Here is a 25,093-nt window from a genome sequence, read left to right as displayed (position 1 = left end):
AGGCTACTATAGTTTTAATATCATCATTTGAATTAACAAGCATTCTGTGGAGAAATAATGAGCTTTCATTATTCAGAACATCATCCTTACCCCGGGAACTCAGAAACCATTAGCTCTTGAGAACTTAATGAAAAGATGATAAAGAATGTTTTAGATAAAAGTTTGAACGGGTGCACTTGGTAACTAAGGTAAAATATTAATGTTTCTCTCGGTGATGAATCGGTGTTGCTAAACTCGTGCTGTGGGAGGAGGCGGAGGGGTGGGCAGGTGTTCCCATGCATGAGGTGGTGGGCAGGGCAGAGGATGCTCCCTGGGCACCAGGCTGTTGTTAGTGGCATGCTGAAGGGATTCCCGGCTTTGTCAACGACTCGTGGCATTGCTGTGAGAGCAGGAAGGGGTGGAAGGACCAAAACAAAACGGGAAAAAACATTATAAAGTAAAACAAAACATCTTTCTCTGAAGCCACTGACCAGGCGCTCCGTTTGGGCAAGTTGGAATGTGGTTGCCACTTTGTGAAATGCCATATGGGTGGCTTGCTATGTGTCTGCAATAAAAACCCTCGGTGCAATAAACGAAGAAAAAAAATATATAAAAGTTTAAATTTTATTGGGTGTAAAGCTCTTAAAGAACTGCTGCTCTCTAAGAGTATAAAGATTGCTGAGTCTCAGCGTAGTACCCCGACTGAAACGTGTTAGTCCTGCTGTTTTCTTCCTTTAACTGTAGCAATTTGCTTTCTTGCTGTTCGTTAATCCTCGTGAGTGCGGGGGGAGGCAGCCGGGCCTCACCTGCAGGCGATGGGAGCGGGTGGCTGTCCTGCCTGGGCAGAGGTGGTCTGGGGACCCCTGGGTTCGAACTGCAGTAGGAGAATTGTCATCAGCGACCAGGGATGGGGGGAGAAGAAAGGGAACAAATAGGAATAAACTATCACATAAACAGTCTTAAGTCACGGTGCTTGCCGCTAACAGATGCAGTTAGGTAAATGCTGTTACCTCAAGAGGTGTTATCTTCTGGGGATCCTTATCATAATTTTGTTTTAAATCCGAACAGCTGTTGTTTAACTACCACAGACCACAATTTATCTACAGCTTGAGGCCATAAAGGTACCTTTATTACACTCTCTCCTTTTTTTTTTTTTCCATTTGATTTAATTTCAGTGTGTCTGACACCAAAATGCTATATACAATTTGCATATTACAATATGCACTACTGCAGATTCCATGCGCTGCTAAATGGGAAAATCGGAGAGGGATGGTAAATGGGTAAAGCTTGCAGTGACAAATAAAAGAGGAAGACGAGCTCCCATGTTTCATTTACATGTAAAATATTCTGACAATAGTTGTTTCTCCAAGAACAAAGAGCTGGTTTTTCTAGGGTGACTGGTTTATGATGGCTGCAAGAAAAAAAAAGAAAAAGGATGTTTTTTCTGGCACCGGAACAGAAGCATGCTTATCTGAATTGAGCCCTGGGGCTTGCCATATAATTGGAATAAAACTTAAGTCTTACTTAAGAAACCAACAAATATGGAAGCAGCAACCATATCCAAAAGGAGCAGCCACTGTGCGTGAAGACTGAAAATCACCTTTCTGCAGGCAGTGTCCTGTGTGAAGTTGGAATCTTGAGAAGAGGAAAATGTGGCAAAATGTAGCTTTGTTTGGGGCATCTGGTGTTTTGCAGTGGATTTCTAAAACTTATTATCAGATGATGAGGGAAAGGCATAACAGGCGTTCTGTCGTGTGTGGTGTGCATGGGCAGTTGTGGCTCTTAGAGGGTATCCTTCAAATTTCTGCAGTTCCATGCCCAACAACCTAGGGAGGGTATCTTCCAAACCCAGTTTACCACTTCCAGTCATGCAAGGAAATTTGTCTGCATGTACTTGAGTTTCTCACAATTGCAATGCAGGAAATGCTTATTGCCTCTCTATGTACTTCCCTTTGCCCTCAGGGAACAGGGAGACCTTTGCCTATGGAGTTGTTCATCCAGCAGCTCTTACTGATGCACAAACAGTGCTGAGAAATGCTCCCCAAATGAAAAGTCGGGAGAGAGAATTTGGATAGACCTTTACACTTAACCCCAAAACCTCCAGCGTTCTACTTCATATTAGTTTTTGTTCAGAATAAATAATAGTAATGACAACAGAATTAATTATGTGTATAACAGCTTGATGACAAAACATAATTCACCACCTGTGCTATCCTTCCTTCATGCTAGGTGGGAATATGAAGGCTGAACATGTCTCTGGGACTTGGGAGTGGGGCCTATGTTTTGAACTGTTTTTTTTAAACGCGGTATACATAATCTTTTGGCACTTATTAAAAAAAATATACCATAACCCAGGGAAAAAGTTGACCTTTCATATTATGACATCCATCGAGGAACATGAGACTGTTTAGCTTGGCTTCTCAAGGGCAAGCATGGAGGAAACCACCTGGTGGGGTGGAAGTAGGCAGTGGATGCATGACTGCTTAATGACCACTTCTCAGTGCAGTTCTTGGGCGCTGCTGCTGATTAGCCTGGCTTCATCTCCTTACACAGTGCTTAATAACAGTATGGGCAGAGTGGACATGCTATGCAGATTTTATTCATTTCCTTTGATCCCCCTCAGATATGTCCTTGTTAATCTGTTTGTTTCCTTGTTTTGGAAAACTGGAGAAATCAGGAAGGGACTGCAAAGAACCACCAAAACACTGTGTTAATGTAGCAGTGGAGTTTGCAGCATGGAGCACTTCTCCTTGCAGATGTTATGCAGTGCTTAATGTCATAAAATAATGAATGGTAGTGGGACATTTTAAAGGATGTGAGGGTATGTAATGGTGGCTAGTGTCTCTTGAATAGTATTGCTCCTGAAAATACAAATACACAAAATATATTGTCTAGAATTACATGGCAGGAGCAAATAAACAGTTAATTGACTGTTCTGTAATTAATTCTACATGCGTGAAGTGCGATACTTACGGGACTTGCCAAAGTGACATACACACTTCACAGTCATCTCCTGGTGCCTTTTCAGGTGTGGAGGATTTTGGTAGTCTTTGTAGCTCTGGAGAGTAATGAAATTGTTATAATTTATTCCTGATCTGCTGTTTTTAAGACTGTTTTTTTTTTTTTTTTTTTTTTTCCTACCCTCTTTTTTGAAACAAAATCTTTTTCATTGTCTCATAGTCCGGAGGAAAAAATAGTACAGCTGCTGTTTGGAAGCTCTATTATTCTTTGATACAGTGGAATTCTTTTCAGTTGCTTCTTGTCTGATTGGAATGGTTTATGCTTCTTGCTGTGTATTAATCTTAAGCACAGGGTGTGACAGTAACATATCCCAGTGGGCTGCAGACTGAGTGAAGGTACAGATATGTACAGAGACACAGATGAGGCCTTTGACTATCTGGCACCTGATTTTCCCCACCTTTAACAGCATATGCTGTAATTCCATAAACCCGGTGAAATGCTTGTTGCCATCATGCTGGGTAAGTAGCTCAAAACTCAGAGCTGCACATGTAGGAATATGGATGAGATCCTTCAAAATGAGTCCCGGCAACAGTAAATTCTTGACCTGGCTCTGTCTCATGGTTTCAGCAGTCCCCAAAGCTGTGGATCTCTGGACTTCATCCAAGTCTCTGAAGTCAGCTGTAATCTTTTCCAGTGCTGCCACAAAAAGCATCTGTAGTTTGGTGACACAACAGGAGTGTTTCAGACTGCTGAAACCAGGCTTGGGAAAGGAGCTCAGGGGAACTTGTGTGTGCACAAGGTGTGTGTATGTTCTCCAAGTATGCAGCTTGTGCTACGTGGATGTGGAGGTCATCGGGAAGCTTTATAATATGGACTTTGGAATCTCCAAAATGTCATTTGTATTTTACCTTATTAAATATGGAGATCATGTCAAAGGTAAATGTCAAGGGTCTATAAAATTACCCTTCTTATCTCCTGTATGTTTATCAGTTGATAAATGGAAGAAAGCTAGTGCCAAAATAACTGTGAATGAATAATTTATAAATGACTAATGCATCGTGTGTGTTGTTTCAGGCAGAAAACAGTGGGACATCAATAATCAAAAGAAGTTGGATTAATTTAGCAGTATTTTGCAGTTAATATTGTTATCTAAATGCTGCAGTCTGGACCTTTGTCATCAGGAGATCCTTCTTTTTGTCGCTAAAAACTGATCCACAGATCACTGAAATCAATAGCAGTCAGCTGTTGACTTCATCAGGCTGTGAATCAAATCTATAATATGCATATCTAGCTCTTCTTTTTCTTACTGCTTACATAGATTCTTGATTTTGAATTTCTTTACTGTTGTTCCATGGGATGGAAGTTAGTTCATCAATTTCCTCCATCCCTGCGTGCCTGTGGGTTGAGTGTCCTTGGCACAAAATTTGGTGAACTTAATGGAACAAGGATGGGGGAAATGTGACTGATGAAAGAAATAAAAATCTGCTCTCGTATTTTGGATACTTGTGTTTCTGATTTATACAAGTGAAACTGATTTCTTGCAACCTATGCAAGACAGGCTTTTTTTTTTTTTTTTGCTTTTTTTTTTTTTTTTCCCCAGCATGTATTTTTCACATTCCTACTCCCCAGTAGATAACATTTGACAGATTTTCAGCGCTGGCCGCTGCGAATAAGGTTAAGCACTGAAGAAGTGAACTAGATTTTCTTCCTATTCCCTTCCATGTGATTTAAATATGGCCCATTTTGCCATCACATGACAGAGCTGCCAGAGATTGCCTCAAGGTAGTTTATGGCTTTAACTAAAGGTCATCTTATGGGGGGGAGGAGGGAGAATCCCGTGGAGTAGGGGGAGGGGACAAATGTATTTTTAAAATACATGCATTAAAAACAAAAGCTATTAATCATTCATTCGGGTGATACAAATGCAAAAGTGAAGCTGACTTTGTATCTGAGTGAATCACTTAGGGGAAAGAAAGCCACCAATAACAATAAATGCTCTTCTTCTCTCCCTCCATCCCTCCCTCCCTCCTTCCCCACAGCACGGTACCTCATGAAGGAAAGGTGTGCGGAGTGGTTGCCTTGATTTCGGTCTGCGGCTTTCGGTGCCTGACCTACATATCTGGCTAGCAGCTCACCGCTGCAGAAAATGCCCTCCTGCAAAACTTCTATCCCACTGGCTGCTAATAAGAGCAATTCTCACGTAGCACTGCATCCATCCCAACAATGTAATTGGTCTGGCTCTCCCAGCCGGGATCCGTTCCTCCTGCAGGCCCACGCTGCGCAGAGAAATCCCAGACCTCCCGAGGGCTGAGGGGCTCCGAAACCGTGCTATGTTATCAACAGCTACATGGTTAGCTAACTGCTGTGACTAAATGGAGATTGGGAAGCACTGCAGGCGAGGGATGAAAAGTGATGCCCTCCCATAGCACAAGGCTGATAATGCAGAATTGGCCAAAACAACGAAACTTCACAGACAGCGCAGCAGAAGGCTTTGGCTCTCTTGTTTGGGCATTTTATTACCTGGAGCAAAATGTGCAGAGAAGGGAGATAATGAAGTACTTGACTAATTCAGTGTGATCCAGCTGGCTAAGCCAGAGGGCCTGCAGAGCAGGAAAAGCTACAGAACTCACTGCTAGCCATTTTCCCTTGGTACCTGTGAAGCCAAAACAAAGAAGTGCAGAGATAAAAAAAAAAACCTGAGCAATATCAATATCGGGAAAGGGGGAGAGGGACAACAAAAAGGGAGGAGAAACCACTAAACTTCCCCTTCCTCTCCCTTCTGCTCTTTATCTAATAGGGGGAAAAATGTTACTTTCATTGCTTCGTGACATCTTCTGATTCCCTTGAGAAATTCACTGAATTCCCAAATGTTTAGCACCCTGTTTGCTGCAATGCTCAATGCCAACTTGAGGTTTTTTTTTTGGTTTTTTTTTTTTTAATTTAACTATTATCTACCTTTTGTGTTCAGGAAAAAGACAGACAGATGCATTGTAGCGCCTTCACAAATCCGTGTTCAACCCATGGCCTAAAAGGCTAGATTCTCTTACCCATGGGGAGACTAGAAAATGTAAAGAGTGTACATTCCCCTCCCCAGCTTCTAGCCACTGGTGCATTTTCACCACTGCACTTTTTTTCTCTGACAGCCTGGCTATTTAAGCAGACGAGATGCATTGCTCCCTCTCTGCCCTTCCCTTCCTGCTCCCTGCCATCCTCCCTGTGCAGTTCCAGCTGCCCTAGCAAGCTGTTCCCAGAACCGGAGCGTGACGCTAGCAAGAAGCTGGCAGAGAATCAAAGGTGGCTACTATGCTTATTTAAATATCCAAGGCCAAACTTTGTACCTGATGTAACGCAGCAGCAATGCTGGGAGAGGAAATAGAGAAATACCCACCTTTGTGCAGGCAGAATTTAGCCCATGCTGCTCATCGTGGCTGCCAGGGAATGAATCACTGCTGACCAGCCCGCCTGCCAGCCGCTGCTCACACCATTTTTTTTAACAGGCGGCAGCAGACACTGCGCATCACTGCGAGATGAGCATCACAAACATGCTTTGCAGGGAAGGCGACCACAGCAGACTGCCAATGCTCTACCAGTGCCAATTATAGCGACGCTTTAATCGTTAAATCTGCTTCATGAAAACGGGATCAGAGCCAAAGTGTTTGTGATTTGGAGGCTTGTACTAACTTTTGGTAGTTACCATCAGGGGCAGCTGATGTGACATCACCCTACAACTCTATGTGACTCTTATTTTTAATGGCCCACATGCCTCTACATGATAATTTTGCTGCTGGTGTTTGCTTGGCATTAGCTCGAGAGACAGCAACACCAACAACCAACTGTGAAGATGTGTTGGACATTTGCAGTTGTTATAGAAATTGGAGGCAATGACTGGAGCTTGCTCCCTCATACCTCTAAAATGGAAATGCCTATTTGCTACCTTCTGCCTTGAAGCTAACAAAAAGGAGTAGTTGAGATAGCTGCTCTCTGACAATGTGGATATCAAGATTCAAGAAGCCTCGTGCAGTTTTATTTTTAAGTTCTCCAAAAACACATTTTACTCTCAGAAAACATTCTCAGTATTAGAAATGTATGTTGCCTGCCTATTTCTTCCATATGGTGCTGTTGAGACCAGAAGTGCCTGGATAAAGCCTCACACTGGGTACTCCTGGGTGCTGGCAGTCAAGGGCAAAACAGGGAACATTGGCTTGCGATCGTGCTCTACTGTGGTATGGCTGGGATTTTACTGTAGACAATTTATGTGTTGTAAGCTCCTTTTGGGAAGGGAGTTAAGACTTTTATTTAGATCTTATAGTGGAGATGTTTCGACGTCTAAAGTTTAAGCTACCATTTATATGACATGAAGGTTACTCGATGGTGTCCGTTGCCTAATCAGAAGTATCCATGTGATGCAAATGAGCAGCTGCTCATACATAAGTCATGAGTTCAAAGAGTCATTGCGATCCTGTATCAATACAACTATCAATAGTGGTAATAAAAATTATTCAGACAGAGCCTCTTAAGGCACTGCTGGATTTAGCTATGCAGGAAGAAAGGGAATGTGCCTCTCCCTGGAGAAATGATAACCTGGAGCTATGTTGTGCTTAGAGAAGGGGAAAAAAATGGCAACAAGCTTATATTCCTGCTGAGGAAATGGGTATGACTTGATCTGAAAATGTATGTGTATATGTACATTAAAGCATCTTTCTATAGGTGATTTGCTGTATTGCTACAACTGCCAAGTGATAATTTCACAAAGAGGTCATATTTCAGAGTTTGGTCCCAGTAGACCAATAATCATGATCTTTCCTGCTCTTTGAAAGCTTGAGCCTCCATGTTACTCTAGATTAAATCTGTGAACCGTTACAATATTAAAAACCAAAGCTGATATGATAAGACTTTAATGAAGTGTTCAAATAGGAGTTAATTAGACAGCCTCATACACTCTTTGGTCAGGATTGTGTCCATCTTGGTGGTCCCAGGGACCAGGCAAGACCCATGCAACAGCATGAGAATTTAAAGTTGGAATAGATATAATCGATCAGTAAAGATCAGAGGGATGGATCTGAGAAAGGGAAAGCTTGTGTTGCCAGCTCCTCCTTGAATGCAGCTTCCTTTCCCATCCTTTGCAGACTGGAAGCACCACAGGTCCCAGCGTGCACAGCTTGCTGGGAGGGCTTTTTCAGCAATGCAAAGCACTGAACAGGAGACCCCAACAGGAGGCTGCTAGAAAAAATTTATTGAGGGTTTGATGCTATGCTTGTTATAAACAAGCAAGCCTGGCTCCTGTTATCCCTGCATGCTTTTCTAGGTGAGATTTTCCCTGGGTGTCTCAGAGCAAAGTGGTATCAAATCCTCACCTGGAAACAGTGGTGGGAACTGCTGGAGAAAGCAGCATTACCAGTGCCTGGGTCACCTGAGGACTTGTGAGGGTCAGAGAGACATCAACTGGATGAAAGCTGTGTGCCCTGCCTTGTGTCTCTAAATGTTACACTCATGTTTAGATAACTCACAGGTCAGTTGTTCTTCTATTTTGAGCATGCAGCAAACCATGCTGAGACAGCTTGTAAAGCATGTGACTGATTTCCCATTTTTTTTTTCCCACTCCTCTCTTCCTGCTGCTGCTGCTTTCCACGGTGCATGGCTTCCCGTGGCAACTAGGAATGCTGAGAAAATAAGCAGAAAGTAATGGCTTCTGCCTGTGTTCTGGCTGTGTTTTGGGGTGCAAGGCAAACACTTCCCATTCCCTGCTTTGGCAGAGAGCTCCAACTGTAGCTGCAACTCTGCAGCAGGAGAGTGGAGGAGGGGAACTGGAGAACCAATTCCTAGGAGCACATGCACTGCTTCAGACCTTTTCTACCTTCTTTGTAACCTCTGTCTTCCAGCCGTGGCTGCCTGCTTGCATTAATTACTCCTTGCTCCCTAGATGCACTCACTTCAAGTTACCTGTAGGGTTCAGAGTGCAGAAACCAACTGACCAGGGTTGAAAGCAATTAACAAACAGGTTATTTAAAATTAATGACTTCTTTTCACCAGCTGTCCAAAGCTGTTTTTTCTTTTTCTTGCCTTGTTCATTTTGAACTCAGTGAAAAGAGGAATTGGAATTCCTTTTGCCATTGTGATGCCTTTTGCCCTTTCTTTTGTTAGTTCAATACTAAGCACTTCCAGCTTTAGATTTAAAACGAGTGTAGAAATACACAGAGTACCTAAACGAACCCTAATGGTATAGGATATTGAGAAAGAGTGGTTCTTTTCTTCTACTAGCTGTCTCTCACTAGATCAAGAGGGGTTTCTTTGTGAATGGCATATTGAGATGCCAGTGCCTTCTTGCTGTGTTGTCTTGCTATCATTCCTTCCGTCTACACTATTATGCTTTGTGGTATGGACCCTCACTGATTTCCTTACAGCTTTGCTGGGAGCTGGATTTGTATCCATCTACCCTCAAAATGCAAGGAAGCATATAATGCTGACATTTAATGCTGTAAGAAGCCTTCTCTTTTCTGTGGGCTTTAAGCTTAGGCCTATCCCACCTGTGAGAACAGCATGAGAAGGAACTCACGCCAGTCAAAATACAATTGTTTTAGGTGTCCAACTTAACTCCCTAATAAGCATTCTCATGTAGCTTCAAGCCATTAAACCCCACTGTGTCAGGTTGTTTCTCTGGTAGGACTGTATGAGATCATCCTGTTGACTCATTGATCTCAGCCTTGGGAAATGTTTTCCAACAGTTTAGCTCAGGTCTACCTCTGAATTCTTATTCCACAAGCTCTACCCCTTTTTGCCATGCTAAACCAGTTTTCTCCTACTTCAGTGCATCTCTTTAGAGGCATCTACATTGTTATGCTTTTCTCAGCTGTAGTGCTAGCCAGACAGAACCTCTAGGGTACAGCTGGGCATGTGACAGCAGTTCTGTCTGGGGAAATAATTGCCCCATTGATGCTGACCCCAGCTCAGACTGTGTAGTGCTCAGGGTCCAGGTTGTGGTTGCTTTTGGTGCATAAGCAGGCAGGTTTGCCTAGCCTACCTTCAATAATCAATTATTTTGTCTCACCTTCTTAAATTGCTCTGTGTGCTTTACCAGAGAATTTCTGTTTCTTGCCTTTTGTCCGCTTTTCATCTTCGCTGGTTAGATCTGCTAACTCTCCCAGTTATTCTGTGGCTGTTTTGTATGAACTCCCTCCAAATTGCTGCTAGTTTTTGTTTACACAAAGCACAGAATTGAGCTTTTTTTTTTTGCTTTTTTTTTTTTTTTCCATAGTAGAATGCACCCGATCAGTACAGATAAAAACCATTACTTTCCTGTTACTTGCTGTCTCTGCATATGCAGCCTAAAATTGTAGTGACCTTTTTTGCTGTCAGACTGCATTGTGGGCTCCTGTCTAATTTACTATCTGCTACTGACCCTCAGTCTCCTGCCCACTGCTGCTTTCTGGGTTTGTTCTGGAGTGTGTTTTTTATTTTGTTGTAAACTATGGTTTCTTCTGAGTTGAATTTCATTTTGCAATTTTTCTGGCGATAGGTTTTGTTTCTCCAGATATCAGCTATCTGTTGTTACTGGATTTTTGATTCCCTTGGGTCTCCTATTCTCCATAAATTTAATTCAAAGAAATTAAATGTTTTAAGATGATTCTTTGAGAAAGAAACAAGAAGTTTCAATTCCCTGCTTGTGTTATTTTGCTGACTTTTTGCTTGCATCTTCTACATATAAACATCATTAGAATAGTTAACAAGTGCTGATAAATGGAAGATGAGTGACAGGTTACCACTGAAGAGGCAAATTTGAGAGTCATTGGCTGTATGATGATAATTGAATCCCCTTGAGTGGATGAGATCACCTACAGCACTGTGAAAGTGGAGCAGGTGAGCAGAGCAGAGTGCTGGAGAACTGCTGAGGGACCAAAATCCAGCGGTCTGGCAAGGAGCTACAAAGAGGTGCTGGCAGACAATCTGGGATTGATGTAGAAATGTTGGGAAAGTATGAAATGATGGAGAGGATTTTTAGATAAATGGAAAAGTACTTTTATCTGCTGTGTTGTTAATTCAGCGTTGGTCAATACAGTGCCTGCCTTAAGGTGAAGACAAAGCAGTGTGTGCTTTTTCTATGGAGCAAACATCTTGTTGATGTGCTGCTACTGATTTAGCTGGCTTTAAACCAATTAAGCCTCACCTTGTTTTCTCTAGCACAGTCTCTTTTCTCCTGTGAAGACTGAAGATACGATTCATCCTGGTTCATCTTCCAAAAAGTCCAGGAGGAAAGGGAATTGATTTACACCAGCTTTTTGCTCAGAAGATTTATTATTCTGCTATCACTAAAAAGTACTCTGAACATACGGACTTATTTGAACCCTGCACACAAACTCCACAAGGAAGTTTCAGATGTTCAGGTCCTCCTGAATTTATATTCAGGAATTCTCGCAGTACTAGTAATATGAAATGTGTATTAAACATGGGTGTTGAGATAAAAGAAACTGACTTGGGAGTTTTATTTCAGTGGTTTAACAAACTCCGAATGTTCTCTCGGATTTCCTGGCAGTGCTCAGATTAACAACTGTTGGTTGAGCTAGAAAAAATTAACCTTGTGCTGTTGATCTTGGAGAAGATATGGTCACTGTGTGCCAGCTCAGGAGCTGGTCTGAAGAGTGCAAATTACCCTAGCTTTATTCTTGGCATGTCGACTTTGCTCTTCATCTGCCTGCTATTAAGGTCAGTGGTACAACATGGCAGGGTCTGTGGCCAGCACAGTAACTTCAGTAGTAACACTGTACAGTGGATATTTCTATGAGACATACTTGTGCTATCAATAAGGATTTTCTTCTCTGTTTTTTGTTTTTTTAAGAGATTTCACCTTTGTGCAGATTTAATAGCAAAGCAGTAAACAGTGAGAAAAAAAAATGGCCTTATTAAAAACATAGTAAATGGGTTAGGAAAAAGAAGGTGTTGTCAAAAATTCGGGCCTTTAATGTTCCCCAGAAGTTCCTGATCACGTGAAGAAAAGATTGTGAACTTAGATACATACAACTGATTTTTGACAGGTTCAGATATCTTCTAATCAGTGCTTTCTGAATTGTCAGAGCTTTATATTGCACTTGACAAAATATGAAGGGCCCTGTACAGCTGCATACAGTCTTGTGGCCAACAGCTGGAAGATGGATGCAGTAAGCTGCTGTTCCAGTTTTCATTTCTGTCACGGAGTTGATCAGATCAATCTATGTCCGCGACAGGGGGTGACAGGCCTCCGCCCTCCCCCCCCCCCCCCACCCCAATCCCACAAAAAAATGGGAAGGAAGGAAGGGAGGAAAAGAACAGCGGCAACAATCTATGGAGGAAAACTTATTTTACTACAATATTGGAATACAAAATAACACAATATATACGATTTAATTGAAATTGAGATTAATAAATCAGACAAGATGAGAGAGAGAGAGTTCCCGGGACCGATTCAAACCTGAAAAGCTTGGAACGGCCAGGAAAGCACCCTCCAGCACCCACTGCCAGGCAGCAAGAGAGCCCCCCCCCACCCGGAAGGGCCAGATCCCGTGACTGCTGTAATGTACAGGGATAGGTAGCTGGGATTGGGGCAGTGACACTTCAATGCCCCGTACACTACATGATGTTTTGATGTGGAATACTGAAACCCAAAAAACAAAAAAACAAAAACAAAAACATAGAACCATGACAATTTCTTATCTTTACTACAGAAGATATGGGACTATCTTCATCCTGGGTGTAACTCAGTAAACATTTTCCACACCTGAAGAGTCTTGAAAGATGTCTGTCCTGTCTCCTGGAGATGTGACTACTGAATAGTTTAATAAAGATGTTTACCCTTGTCAGGGTGCCTGGTGAGAGATGTGATGTGCAATCAGGCAGAACCAGATAGTGCTCTGAAACTCTGTCAGCTGAGGGGCTGATCCAGTGCCCGATCCAGTGCCTACTTAGCAGCTTCCCATTTTCCTCAGCTGATATTCCCCATTCACTCAGAGGCCAGCTGCTTCTGCACAAGCTTTTAAAGAAAAGCAGGAGTTTAACTTTTTTCCCCCTGAAACTGAAATTAGAATGCTTTTTTGTATGATACTTACGTGAGGCTGCAATTTGGGGTGTCTTAGCCATGTTAATAATGGCTCCTGCATCTCTTGTTTTTATATGGCAAGATTCATAGATCATGGCCTAATTTTGATCTCATTTACTCCTGATGTTAGGTTGTTTACACTCTGTAGAACTTGCTGATTTACTCTGGAACAAACAGCAGTAGAATTGATGCCAGCTGCTTATATGATGCATTAGGATGTGCCATAGGATGTAAAATCACAAGGCCTAAATGAGAGATTTTAGTTATTGAAGATGTGCTTTGCACGTACCTTACTGTAGAAGTTGTCCTTCACAGCCTCTGATTGGGAAGGTGGAAGATCCATTTCCATGCAAATTGTGCAACTTGTGCCAAATTATTACAGATAGATTTATGATACAGAGAAGAGACTGAAAGGAAACTGTATGTCAGAAATGAATTAGAAGCCAAGAAGGAAAAAGAAATGTAAAACACTTGGGCTGCCTGTATCATTTAAATATTTTAAATAGGAAATCATATTTCACTTGCTCAAGGCCTTGGTGTAGGGAACATACTTAAACTGATTCTTAAATTTAACGTGAGCACTGAGGTACTTGAAGAACAGCTTTTCCTCCAAGCAAATGTAGAGTCTTGCACCTGGGGATGAATAACTGCATGCATCAGTACAATTGTAGGGGATGACCTGCTGGAGAGGAGCTCTGAGGAGAAGGACCTGGGGGTCCTAGTGGAAAACGGGTTGGCCATGAACCAGCAGTGTGGGCTTGTGACCAACAAGGCCAATGGTCTTCTGCGGTGCATTAAAAAGAGAGTGGTCAGTAGGTCAAGGGAGGGGACCGTCCCCCTCCACTCTGCCCTGGTGAGGCCACATTTAGACTACTGTCCAATTCTGGGCTCCCCAGCCCAGAATCCCCCCAAAATGGGGATTTCCTGAAAGGAATCCAGCAAAGAGTGACAAAGGTGATAAAGGGCCTGGAGCATCTCCTATGTGAGGAAAGGCTGAGGAACCTGAGTCTGTTCAGCCTGGAGAAAAGAAAACCGGGGAGATCTCATACATGTTTATCATATCTCAAGGGAAGTGGGAGGCAAATGGTTGAGACCAGACTCTTCTTGGTGTTGCATAGCAATAGCACAAGGAGCAATGGCCTAAAACTTGTACAGAGGAAGCTGCTTGCAAGCATATGGAAGAACTTCTTTACAGCAAGGGTGAAGGAGCACTGGAATAGGTTGCCCAGAGGAATCATGGAGTCTTCTTCTATGGAGATATTCAAGATCTGTTCGGATGCCTACCTATGCAATCTATTGGAGGGTACCTGCTTTAGCAGGGGAGTTGGACTCGATCTCTTAAGGTCCCTTCCAACTCCTGTGATTCCGTGATTCCTCTGGTGCTTTCTCTGGATTGGTTTTAAGATTTCAGGGAAATGTTGCCAACAGTATGTGGTTGTATCATTTACAAATAGCGTTTATTAGGGAATAATCCACAATGCTTTCATCTTTTGTATTATTTAAATACTTGCAAAGTGCACTGGCTAGAAGCATTATTTGGTGGGGTGATTATATGGTATGTACTTTTGAAAGAACAGAGATGAGTAGCATATCTTCTTGAGTGAAGGGTGAGATTTCCTTGTGCTTGCCTCTGTGTGTGTGAGAATTTGACTGAATTTTGTTGTATTGAATAATTCTAAAAAATTGAATTCCAAGCTGGCAGATCTCAATATTTTCATGAGATGGAGCACATTCTCGTCCTTACAAAGAAGGAACTAGACAAAACAATTCTACACAGTTGAAGCCACTCAAACTTTATATGCTTTTTTTTTTTTTTTTTTTGGTGCATGTGTGTGAAAGCATAAAACAAAATGCAAACTGCTAAAAATCTATAGGGAAGAAGACTACCAAGGGAAAATCAACTCTTCTGCAGTAAATTTTACAAGGATCCTTTTCCTAATGCAAATCATATGTGTGTAGAGAAAACACTGAAAGTATTTCATCTCACATGTTCTAATTCTTATTTACGACCTCTGTTACAGACAGTCAGACCCTTTTTCCTAATGCAATCTATGTCTCCAGTCAGACCAATGACACCCACCATACTTGTGACAAACTGCAATCAATAGAATTTCAAGAATTTGTTCTGATTGTTAGCAGCAACATCTGGGGTGTAAATACTGGTAATATGGACAGCATATATCCTTGCTCTATGAAACAAAGTGTTCTGGGAGTTTTGGATGTAAGAAGGTATTTCCAAGGCTCTTCCTGTGTGGTTCCAGCAATACCTCCAAGTCAGTCCTGCTGTATGAGAGGTGCAGGCGCTAGCCCAGATGTACACAGCAACTGACCTCCTGGCCAGGACATGCCAGATTACTGGCTTGATGGAAAGAGTGCAGTATGGCTAAATTTAGACTCAATGGGAACATTAATCTGAGCCTTCCCCTCCTACCATGTTGTTGCATTACATGAATCGTGTAGGAATGCATGAGATGTCAGCTCCTCTTTCAGATTTGCTGAAACTAGGTTCAAGTATAGGTTGGGGGATAAGAAAATATTTAGCAAACCAGCAAAGCTGGTCCATTTTTTTTCAAGGAAAGTGGGCTGTTTGTTATTTTTTTTTTTTTCCTCTCAAAGCCATTCTGTGCTAAGGAGGTCATGATGATAAGAATGGTACAAAGTTATCACTCCTGCTCATTCACTGTAAATGATTCTCTTGACTTAAGTCAGACTTTAATGCGCTTGAACGACTGCACCTCCCACGCTGTGCTGCTCTGAGTGGAAGTGGGTGTGCAGGAGATACTCTGCTTTCCCAGTTTCATTTTCTCTTCTAAGCCAAAGCCTTTGTTAAATCTAGGAATTGTCGTAGACTGATTTTATGAAGGATCATAAGAAGTTAGAGTTTGCAGAGGCCAATTAGTTCTGCTCTGTCTCTCTGCCAGTGTAGAGCTGTAGTATGCAAAGTAATTCCTAGTGCTTTGTCTAGCTAATTTTTAACGTGGGCCTGGAGTGTTTTCACAGTTGAACAAAAGTCTTTTTTTCCTGATGTTCAGCCTAAAATGTTCTTACTCGCTTTCATCCCATGACCTCTTGTTATACTGCCATGTACCACACTCAGCAGTTTGATTTGCTTTTTGGTGTTCACAGCATGTAGGTGCATGTGGAAGGTCATTGTATTTTGGCTGTATGGAGTTTCTTTTTAAAAAAGGAAGGTCAGAAATATGTGCCGTTGAACCCCTACTATGTGATATACAATCAATTACACTGCTTGGAGGAGTACTGGTGACAGACTTTGAAGGCTTAACAAGTCACTTTGTTGAAATGAGCTGGTTTTTTTTCATGTATTATTCCATGTTCTCCTCACCCCTGTGTTCACAGTATGAGCCAGCCTTTTTTTAGCCTCTCCTTATTTCAATTCTTTCTCTCTTCACCACCCAGCTCCATAATAAACTGTAACAAGGCAAAGACGTACACACAGTAAATCGCTTCTTTTGGCAGAGCAGGAAAGTTTGTGCTTTCTTTTATAATCCTCTTTACGTATTCCAAATTAATTTGTTTCCGCAGCTTTTCTCCTTTGTATATTTTCAAAAGGAATCTACTGTCTGTTACCCTGGAAAACTGCTGTCCTGTACACACTGTGCAGAAGATATCTGCTCAGCCCTACATAATCTCCCTGGTTTTACCACTGTCTCCTCTGCTTTGTGTTAGAGGATGCAATCAGATGAAATTTGGACCAAAAACCAGCCCCCAAGTTCTTGTGAAGCCCAGGAGTTTTCTACTAAGTTAAGTTTTAAATAAATAAATCTGAAACCACAACTAATGTATGTCATTTCAAATAGATATTTTTAACAAATGCAGGCATAAATATGAATTCATACTTTCAAATCCGCTATTGCACTGTCAAATATCTATTTGAAAATGGTGATAAACAAGCAAAACTGATTAGTCTGCTTTCTTGTTTGAACAGGAGATGCATATAGAAGCAAAACAAATGATGCTCATAAAACTGCGTTCTATTCCATTGCACTGACCAAATATTACTTGTTTTATACATTCTTATCATCTTATTGACACTGATCCTCCTCTGGGAGACAACTCAAAAGCCTGATTCATAAATGCAGTTCCAAGTAAAAAAAAAACCAATGATATCAGGTCTTTAATTAAAGTTAGAAAAGAGCACTGAGCTCATCTAGTCCAACCATCAACCCATCCCCACCATGCCCACTAACCATGTCCCTCAGTGCCACATCCACATGGTTCTTGAGCACCTCCAGGTACAGTGACTCCACCACCTCCCTGGGCAGCCTGTGCCACTGCCTCACCAGTCTTATGAGAATACATTTTTCCTAATGTCCAATCTGAACCTCCCATGGTGCAACTGAAGGCCATTACCTCTAAATATCTGAATGCCTGATGTCACTGAGTTATCAGTCCTTGCAAAGGGCTGTGAGTTTTAATGAGAGTTTTTGTTATTTGTCCTTTAAGGATAGAGCAGAGAAACCTCAAATTCTCAGTAGATAAAGGATTGTCCTGAAGAGGGCTGGAAGTGGTACTTTTGGTCATCTAGTCTTCTGGTGCAATTTTAGAAAGTTCAAAGGTGATATGGGCTTTCCAAAGGAAAAAAACACCTAGGAAAAGCATGTGAGCTTTATTTGAAGAACTTGATTGCTGTGAGTTTTGGGAGAAAACTGACCCAGAGTTTGCATCCATCACCTCTTACTGTGGCCAGCCATGTACCCTCAGCAGATGGAACAGCTACACATTTCAGCAGGTCCTCAGAGCGTTTTCCCCAGCTGATCAGCATCATTTCTGCCTTGTCCAGGTTGAGTAGCAGCCAGCTGGCCTTCTTCCAGAAACCAGTTTCTGCCAGGCATTGTTTGAGGTTGGCAGCAGCCACATCTGGGTCAGGATGGAAGGAAGGAGCACTCCGGATGTCATTGGTGCATTGACAGCAGCACTTGCTACTTCAGAGATGCCCTGCAGCAGCTGTTGAACCAAAGAGGTGAATGGAAGTGAACCCAGTAGGAAAATACTGCGCAGTTGCCCAGTGAAAGATTTGAAAGAGCATATCAGCTCACATGGGTTGGTGAAGGGGAGTGTCCGGAATTTCTCCCTATGGATTTTTGTGTTCATTAGTGTATAAATCTCATAGTGAGCAGGTTGTTTTGGGCAGTCTTTCCACTCAGCCAGTGTAAATCCCTGTGGCTAATTGCTACTCGAGTGCCCGGGTAGTGAGCAATGCTGGCGTTGTTCAGGCAGCAGGAAGGAAAGGATGGTGTCCTGTTTTTTGAAACACTCCTGCTTTCAAGCATTTCGTAGGTGTATGTCAGACATGATTTCAGGCCATGATGGATATCTAATAATTGAAGAGATTTAGGAGTGCAAATGTACCTGGACTTGATGGTCATTATGGGTCCCTTCCAACTCAATATATTCTATGGCATCCCATGGGATCTCCAGAGGAAAGACATGGGAGCAGAAGAGGTTTGAGCCCAGGGTTAACATTTCCCCCCAAGGGAGGGGAGTCCTATGAGTGGATTAGCATTGTGTAAAATCTGAAATTCAGTGAGAGCTTCTACCTTAATGTGATGTCTTTAGAACACAAACTCATTATGATAATGATGTGGTTGGTAAGGAGAAATTCAGAAGGTTTAGCCCCGAAGAACAGGCTCTTAAGAAATAGCATTGTGAGTGTTTTTAATTAATGCATTAAGCTGAGTGCCCATAATATGTAATTTGCACATACTTATAGTTCTTACACACCAACAAAATTGGTGCTAAGGATCCTGTGTTCTTACTTTACCTACGGCAGAAGCCCAATAATATCAGACAGCAAGCTGTACTTTTTAGCAGAATAAAATGCCCAAGAAACACAGCCTGTGTGGAAAAAGCATGGAATGCAATGCCAAAGAATTTTCAGATAACTGACAATTTTTGGTACCTTGTTTTTAAGTATGTGTTCAGTTGTGTGCAGAGCTTAAATGCTGTGGTTTTAGTGAGCTAAAACACCACCCATGATGACTTGCAGACAGCAGGTTGCTGAAGTAACACTTCAGAAGAACGATATCTTTAAACATGTATGTTTCCATTTCTGAGCTCTGATTTCACAGATCTAGGCTATGTTATATAACATAGATATTAGATATAGATATTCTGACTTAGATAGTCTTCCTGGAAGTTTTTGTCTTTCCATTGTTCAGTGGAGCATCCTCCGTTTGAGAACAGAAGTCAAGAAGAAAATCATATTGATTCAGTCACTATCTTTTAAAGTGTCATGGGGAATATTTTACTGGTGGATGTAAAACAACTGCTGGATGTTGTTTTAAATCATCCAAATTTGGTAATGGGTAAGGTATAAGATCAGGTTTTCAAAATAATTTGCATAAAGCTTGGTTAGGGTTTGCCAAACGGTCAAACGAGTGGAAGACTTTCTCTGAAGACTTTCCTTAAATCCCAGAAGATTAGTTCCATACCTGATCCTGTCCAGGCAACCTCTGAGTTACGCATAAGAAAACTCACATTCTTGTTGAAAACTAGGCTGTGTTCCATTTTAAAAATGGAAACTTAAGCTTCTAGCTGCTGGAATGACACTTCAGATTTGTTCTTTTAGATGTGAAGATTCTGCAGTATTCTGCATTTGTTTAGGGAAAGTATACATTTATGCTTATATTCATTCACATTTCAAATAACATAAGATGTTAACATAAGGTTTGAAGTACTGTTGTATACTCTGCACAGTGCACCAACTCACCAATGGTATCATTTAAGGAATCAGTCCAAATAGAGCACTAATAGCTGTCAAATCATCAAAAATAAAATTAACACATCCTTCCTTTTCCATTCTTCTCACCCGCCCCTTACTCGATGTGCTCATCAATTGCTCATGTTGTTTAATTGCCTATTTCTGTGGTTCATGCCTATTTAACTGCCTATTTCTGATGGTTCATGTTATTGGCCAAATCCAGTGACACTGTGTTTATTCATCTTTCACTGAAAATATTTAGGAACCAAGTCCTCAGCATCACTTCACATCAAGTTCTCTTGAGATTTATTTTAATATAATAAGAAATAGCTCATTATTATTTAAAGCAGCAGCCTGAACAGCACGCTTGGGCAAATGTGGAGTCTTTACTGGCTAATAGAACATTCGCGGTGAAGTTATGATTTTCTCTACATTCATATTGCTGGAACTCACAGTGGTTTAATTCTTCTGTTACTCTGAGTTAATTACCAGTGTCTTAGTGGAAGTATTCAGTCAGGTTGTGTGGCTGCATGGGGACTGATCAGATGAATTGCACAGCACTCCTCTTGTCTGACAGAAATCAACTGTTACTAACCAGTGGGATGGCTAATGGGGTTGTCAGGGATTGGGGGGTCTCAGTGAAGAGGGATGGACACTAATGGGAGTCTTAAGCTCTTTCTGAGTAGTTGTAGACGTTACTGGCAGGATGTGGGGGCATTTGGAGCTTAATTTGCCACTTAGCTGCAGAAATTATCAGTTTCCTTAGATTTTGTTTTCCTTTATCAGTTGAAAATTCAAGAGCCTTTGTTTCTTGCAAACGATGTGTCAAATTAGAAGAGTAAGTGTGTTTTCTTTTTAATTTTATTTTTATCACCACTTAAATTAGTAGGAAAAAAGTTACTGCTTAAAAGTCTTAAAAGTCTTTTTTTTTTTTCTTTTTCTTTTTTTTTTTTTTTTTTTTTCCCCAAAGCAGGAACATCTAGTGGCAAATTGGCAGAGAGCTAATGTGACCAACCTGCTTGTTCATCTTGTAAAATCTCAGCTTGAGAGAATTCTGTCTTTCTGGGCCCCGTGGGCTCTTGCCTAGAAACCATCATTTCTATCAAAATGAGGTTCCTGTGAGACTTCTTAAGTAGATGCAGGCTCAAAAATAGGACTCATGTCAGGTTTAATAATGGGGACTCCTTTTAGCTGCAGAAGGATCAAAGCACCTCTATCATAGATATCTATCTAGGGAAAATGATCACATCTATGTATGAAATATACTACGTTTAGAAATATTGACTCATATCATAAATCCAAGGTGAAACATTCTGCTGATGAACACCTCACTGTTAATAATGACAGTCAAAAATGTGCTCTAGTAGTTTCAGTGTAATTTGGCCAGAGACTCATCAACTATCTACATAAAGCTAGCTTGGAAAAGGCATTTTCCTTGTTGAGAGGTGGATTTGACTGGAAAGCTGCAAGAAGCTGTGTTCGCTTGCTGGGTGTCGGATGGAAAGGGGCCCAGTGGTGCATGCTTCTACCCACAGCACAGGCAGGTTGTTCTGTTGATGATGGCAAGGAGAAAGCCAGGCCAATCAAAATGAAGAAACTGGATACATGGATACATGACCTCAGTTCTCAGAACTCCTACCAGTTTTGCCCTTTCAGTATGGACAAGTCCTCACTGTTCTCATGATCCGTCTCCTGGGGAAGGGCACCAGGACCCCAGCCCCATCTCGTGTGCCCTGCAGTGAGTGCAGGAACGCCTGACTCCATCCTTCTGCTGGAGAGGGCAGGCCCAATTCCCTATGGCAATATGGCTTTTGTTTCACCTTGATTTTGAAGATGACTCAAGTCCATTAGGAGGAAACAAGCAGTTGTGTCACAGTTACCAAAAACAGCAGTGTTAATGCTCAGCATGTAATAACCATATTATCTTCTGGCATCTGATGCATTATCAGATTTTATATTATGTTGGTGGGAGTACAAATGTCTAGTACATGAAATGAAACTTATGTAATGGAAAGGTGCATTACTGTCTGGGGTTGTTAACCCTTCAGAGATAGAGCTGCTCTGTCCCTGCAGAAGACTTCTGACTCTGCTGTAGCTTAGATGCACACAAAAGTATGAGTTTCTACCGTTTAGCAGGGTGAAATGTTTTGCTATATAAATCTGAGTATCTTCCCAAGAGAACCCCACCTGGTTGTTTAAAGCCATGTTGCAGACCCTTGTTCAAATATGTGCTACTGAAACACACTTTCCACAGTATTACTTTCTTACTTTCCGCTGACTCCTACACTGGTCTTGTTTCTTAACTAAAGTAGCCAATATTGTTAAGAACTAGATGTTCTTTCTTGCTTGAGCATGTGTGGAGAGGAGAATCCTCTAGCTATGGTGATATGGTATGTAAACAAGAAACCTCACCAGTGTTGAGATAGAAAAAGATTGTTTACTTTTCATAGAAGCAGATCCCACATTTAACTCCTTTTGTGGGTAGCAAATGCGAGTCTGGAAGGCTACTTGCTTGTGAGTCACAAAGTGGGGGTTTTTTTTGGGTACATGGGAAGAAGTAAAATTCAACGAGTCTGAAACTGTTCTGTTCATGCTGATAACTAGGCTGCATAACACAATTGCAGGTGCACTGTTAAGATGAGATTTCTGTTCTTTTCTGTGGCATTCCTAGTGTAGACCCATAGAAATAAAGGAGAGTAAACTCGTCATGTGATTTCCAAGTCTTGTTAAGTATTTCAGGCTTTGATCCCTCTCTTTTACTTTCTTGGGGAGAGAGTGCCTATCCTTTCTTCTGAGTTGTTCACTTTTAACAACTTTTCTACTTCATATCTTTATTCAATCTGTATTATGAACTCACATCCGAGCGTACCTACCTTGAAGAGTAAGATTCTACAGAAATCATTGGTTTTGTGTCCCTTAAAGATTCCCATTCCTGGCCACACAGATGCTCTGAACTTGGTGTGAACTGCTTGGTTGAGTGAGGTCCCCACCCTGCCATGGTGACCCGTAAGTCTGTGTTCGATGTACTACTCATTTGTAACTATTATGCCAAAAACATCCTGTTAGTCAGCAAATGGAAAGGAAAAAAATGTGTCTAGAAGGATGCTGCTATCATCGCCGTAGTTTCATGCCCAGAACTTGCAGCTTGCGTAACCTGTGTCCATCAAGAATACAGATATTTGAGAAGAAGGGAGGTGATCCTGCCCCTCTACTTTGCACTGATAAGATGTCACTGAAGTACTGTGTCCAGATGTGGAGTCCTCAGTACAAGAGGGATGTGGATCTGTTGGAGTGCATCCAGAGGAGGGTCACAAAAATGATGCAAAGGACCCTTTGAGCACAGGCTGAGAGAGCTGGGGCTTTTCAGTTTGGAGAAGAGAAGGCTCTGAGGAGACCTGAGAGCGGCCTTTCAGTATCTAAAGGGGGTCTGTAAGAAAGAGTGGACAGACTCTTTAGCAGGGTCTGTTGTGATAGGACAAGAGGAAATGGTTTTAAACTAAAAGAGGGAAAATTTAGATTGGGTTTAAGGTAAAAGCTTTTTATGATAAGGGTGGTGAGGCACTGGAACAGGTTGCCCAGAATGCTGGTGGAAGCCCTATCCCTGGAGACATTCAAGGTCAGGCTGGACAGGGCTCTGAGCACCCTGATGTAGCTGTAAGTGTCCCTGTTCACTGCAGGGGAGTTGGACTAGGTGACCTTTAAGGGTTCCTTCCAACTCAAATGATTTGATGATTCTATGAAGTAAGTCCTTTTGTAACTTGCTGAAAATTAGAGGCAAGGGGATTGCTGCGGCAGAGAAAGCAGCTTATGGAAAGGCTGCTTTAGGGAAAGGAAGGAACCTGGTGATAATGAGGAGCTGACATTATGTACTAGTAGACTGGACTGATTGGTCATCTTTAACTTGCAAAATTGTGTATGAAAATGTTGCAAACCTCACCCAGAGAGGGAAAAAATGAAGAGCTGTGTTGGTGGTAAGATTCAGTGGGAATTCTTTAGCCCACATAACAGGTCATCAGATGAGCATCATGTGCCCTATTTGTACATCAGACAAAACGAAGTAGTTGCCTGGAATGAGCTGCAGAAGTATCTTGCTAATGTATAACATCAGGGCTGGAAAGCCTGTCCTGAGTGCACACTGCTGAGAAAGATCTCAATCTTGGGCAGTGTACTCTTTACCACCTATAAATTGCATAGCTTGTTATTGAGGGGAAAAAGCAGAGGTGTAGAGAAGAGAGGAAAGCCTGTTGCCTTTGCTTCTATTAAGTAGTGTTGCACATTTAATGGATGGGTAACAGGAAAGACTGTAAGGGGACGCCATTGTTAATGTGAGCTCCTGCAGCTTTTATTATACTTGCACCCGCTATAGTTAGGGTTGAGCAGCTGTTTCCATTATGAACTCCTATTTCAGGGGTTTATAACTTGGTTGTAAAAATTTGCTCCAGGCTAAACTGTAACTCACCGGGTCTTCGCCTGGGAGAATTTTTTTTTTAAACAAAACTTCAAAAGAAGAACTCCATCTAGTCATTGTTCTGCAAGCTTGCACAGAAGCCAAATTTTACTGGAAAGCCTTGAGAACTGTTTAAAACTAGGAACTGATTAAATTTCCCTCTGTCATAGTTTTAAATTAGCCATGTGAACTACTTTGCAAAATGTGGCTGAAGAATGCAGGCGACCAAGAGAGGAATGCCACCGTGACTCAGCTGATGTCCATTCAGTCTGGCAGCTGCTCAGTTATGGGAGTTTTCCTTTGAAAAGACAGCAATGGGTTATGTAGGATGGAAGAAAGCTGGATTTGCCTTTACTCATAGGATCTATGAAGGTTTAGTGTCTGCATATATTAAGCCACATATATATAATACAAGCACTGCATTCACGTTTTGTAGCATAATGTTTCTACAGAGGTGTCTTATAACACGTGCTTAGACATACACATGTTTAAGACTCCTGGACATATGACTTCTTTCAGAAAGGTCTTAGAATCCCATCACCAGTCTGCCTAAATTGTGTTCAATGGCCATAAATGCCTTTGAATAATGTGTTAAATAGCCTTTTTTTTTTTTCTTTTTTTAAAAGGTGTAGTCACACTTTATAAGGACACAGTTTCATATCTAAAAAGTTTGAGTTTGTTTCTATGGCGGCAAGTATAAACTGGAAACTGGCAAATCTCTCCAAAATAAGCAAATAAATAAATAAATAAAATCAGCAGAAGTTGCAGAAAGCTTACGGAAAAACTTGAATCTTTTGTTTGGCTTGCTAAATTATTCTTGCAAAACAATAAGAAAATGTGAAATTCCTTCTCTGATTTGTGTCAACATCATCCATTGTCACATTTGTAAAGCTATTTTGGTACGTGAAATGGCAAACCACCT

The 25,093-nt window shown here is 41.6% G+C and overlaps 1 long non-coding RNA gene across 1 annotated transcript; it reads right to left on the bottom strand.

Annotated features, from left to right (window-relative positions):
* Positions 1 to 589: 589 nt before the first annotated feature.
* LOC122155281 lies at positions 590 to 12,425 on the bottom strand. Its single transcript, XR_006167210.1, has 4 exons — positions 12,380 to 12,425; positions 5,461 to 5,593; positions 2,953 to 3,037; positions 590 to 853 (listed from the first exon to the last, which is right to left on the bottom strand). It is a non-coding gene; the product is annotated as an uncharacterized LOC122155281 (long non-coding RNA).
* Between the last annotated feature and the right edge of the window lie 12,668 nt (positions 12,426 to 25,093).

This window comes from Centrocercus urophasianus, unplaced genomic scaffold, assembly GCF_019232065.1.
Source record: "Centrocercus urophasianus isolate 14NV4802_14NV808 unplaced genomic scaffold, USGS_Curo_1.0 seq_11, whole genome shotgun sequence".
NCBI lineage: Eukaryota > Metazoa > Chordata > Aves > Galliformes > Phasianidae > Centrocercus > Centrocercus urophasianus.
The sequence above is the reverse complement of the archived record's forward strand: the minus strand, read 5'-3'. Positions and strand labels throughout refer to the sequence as shown.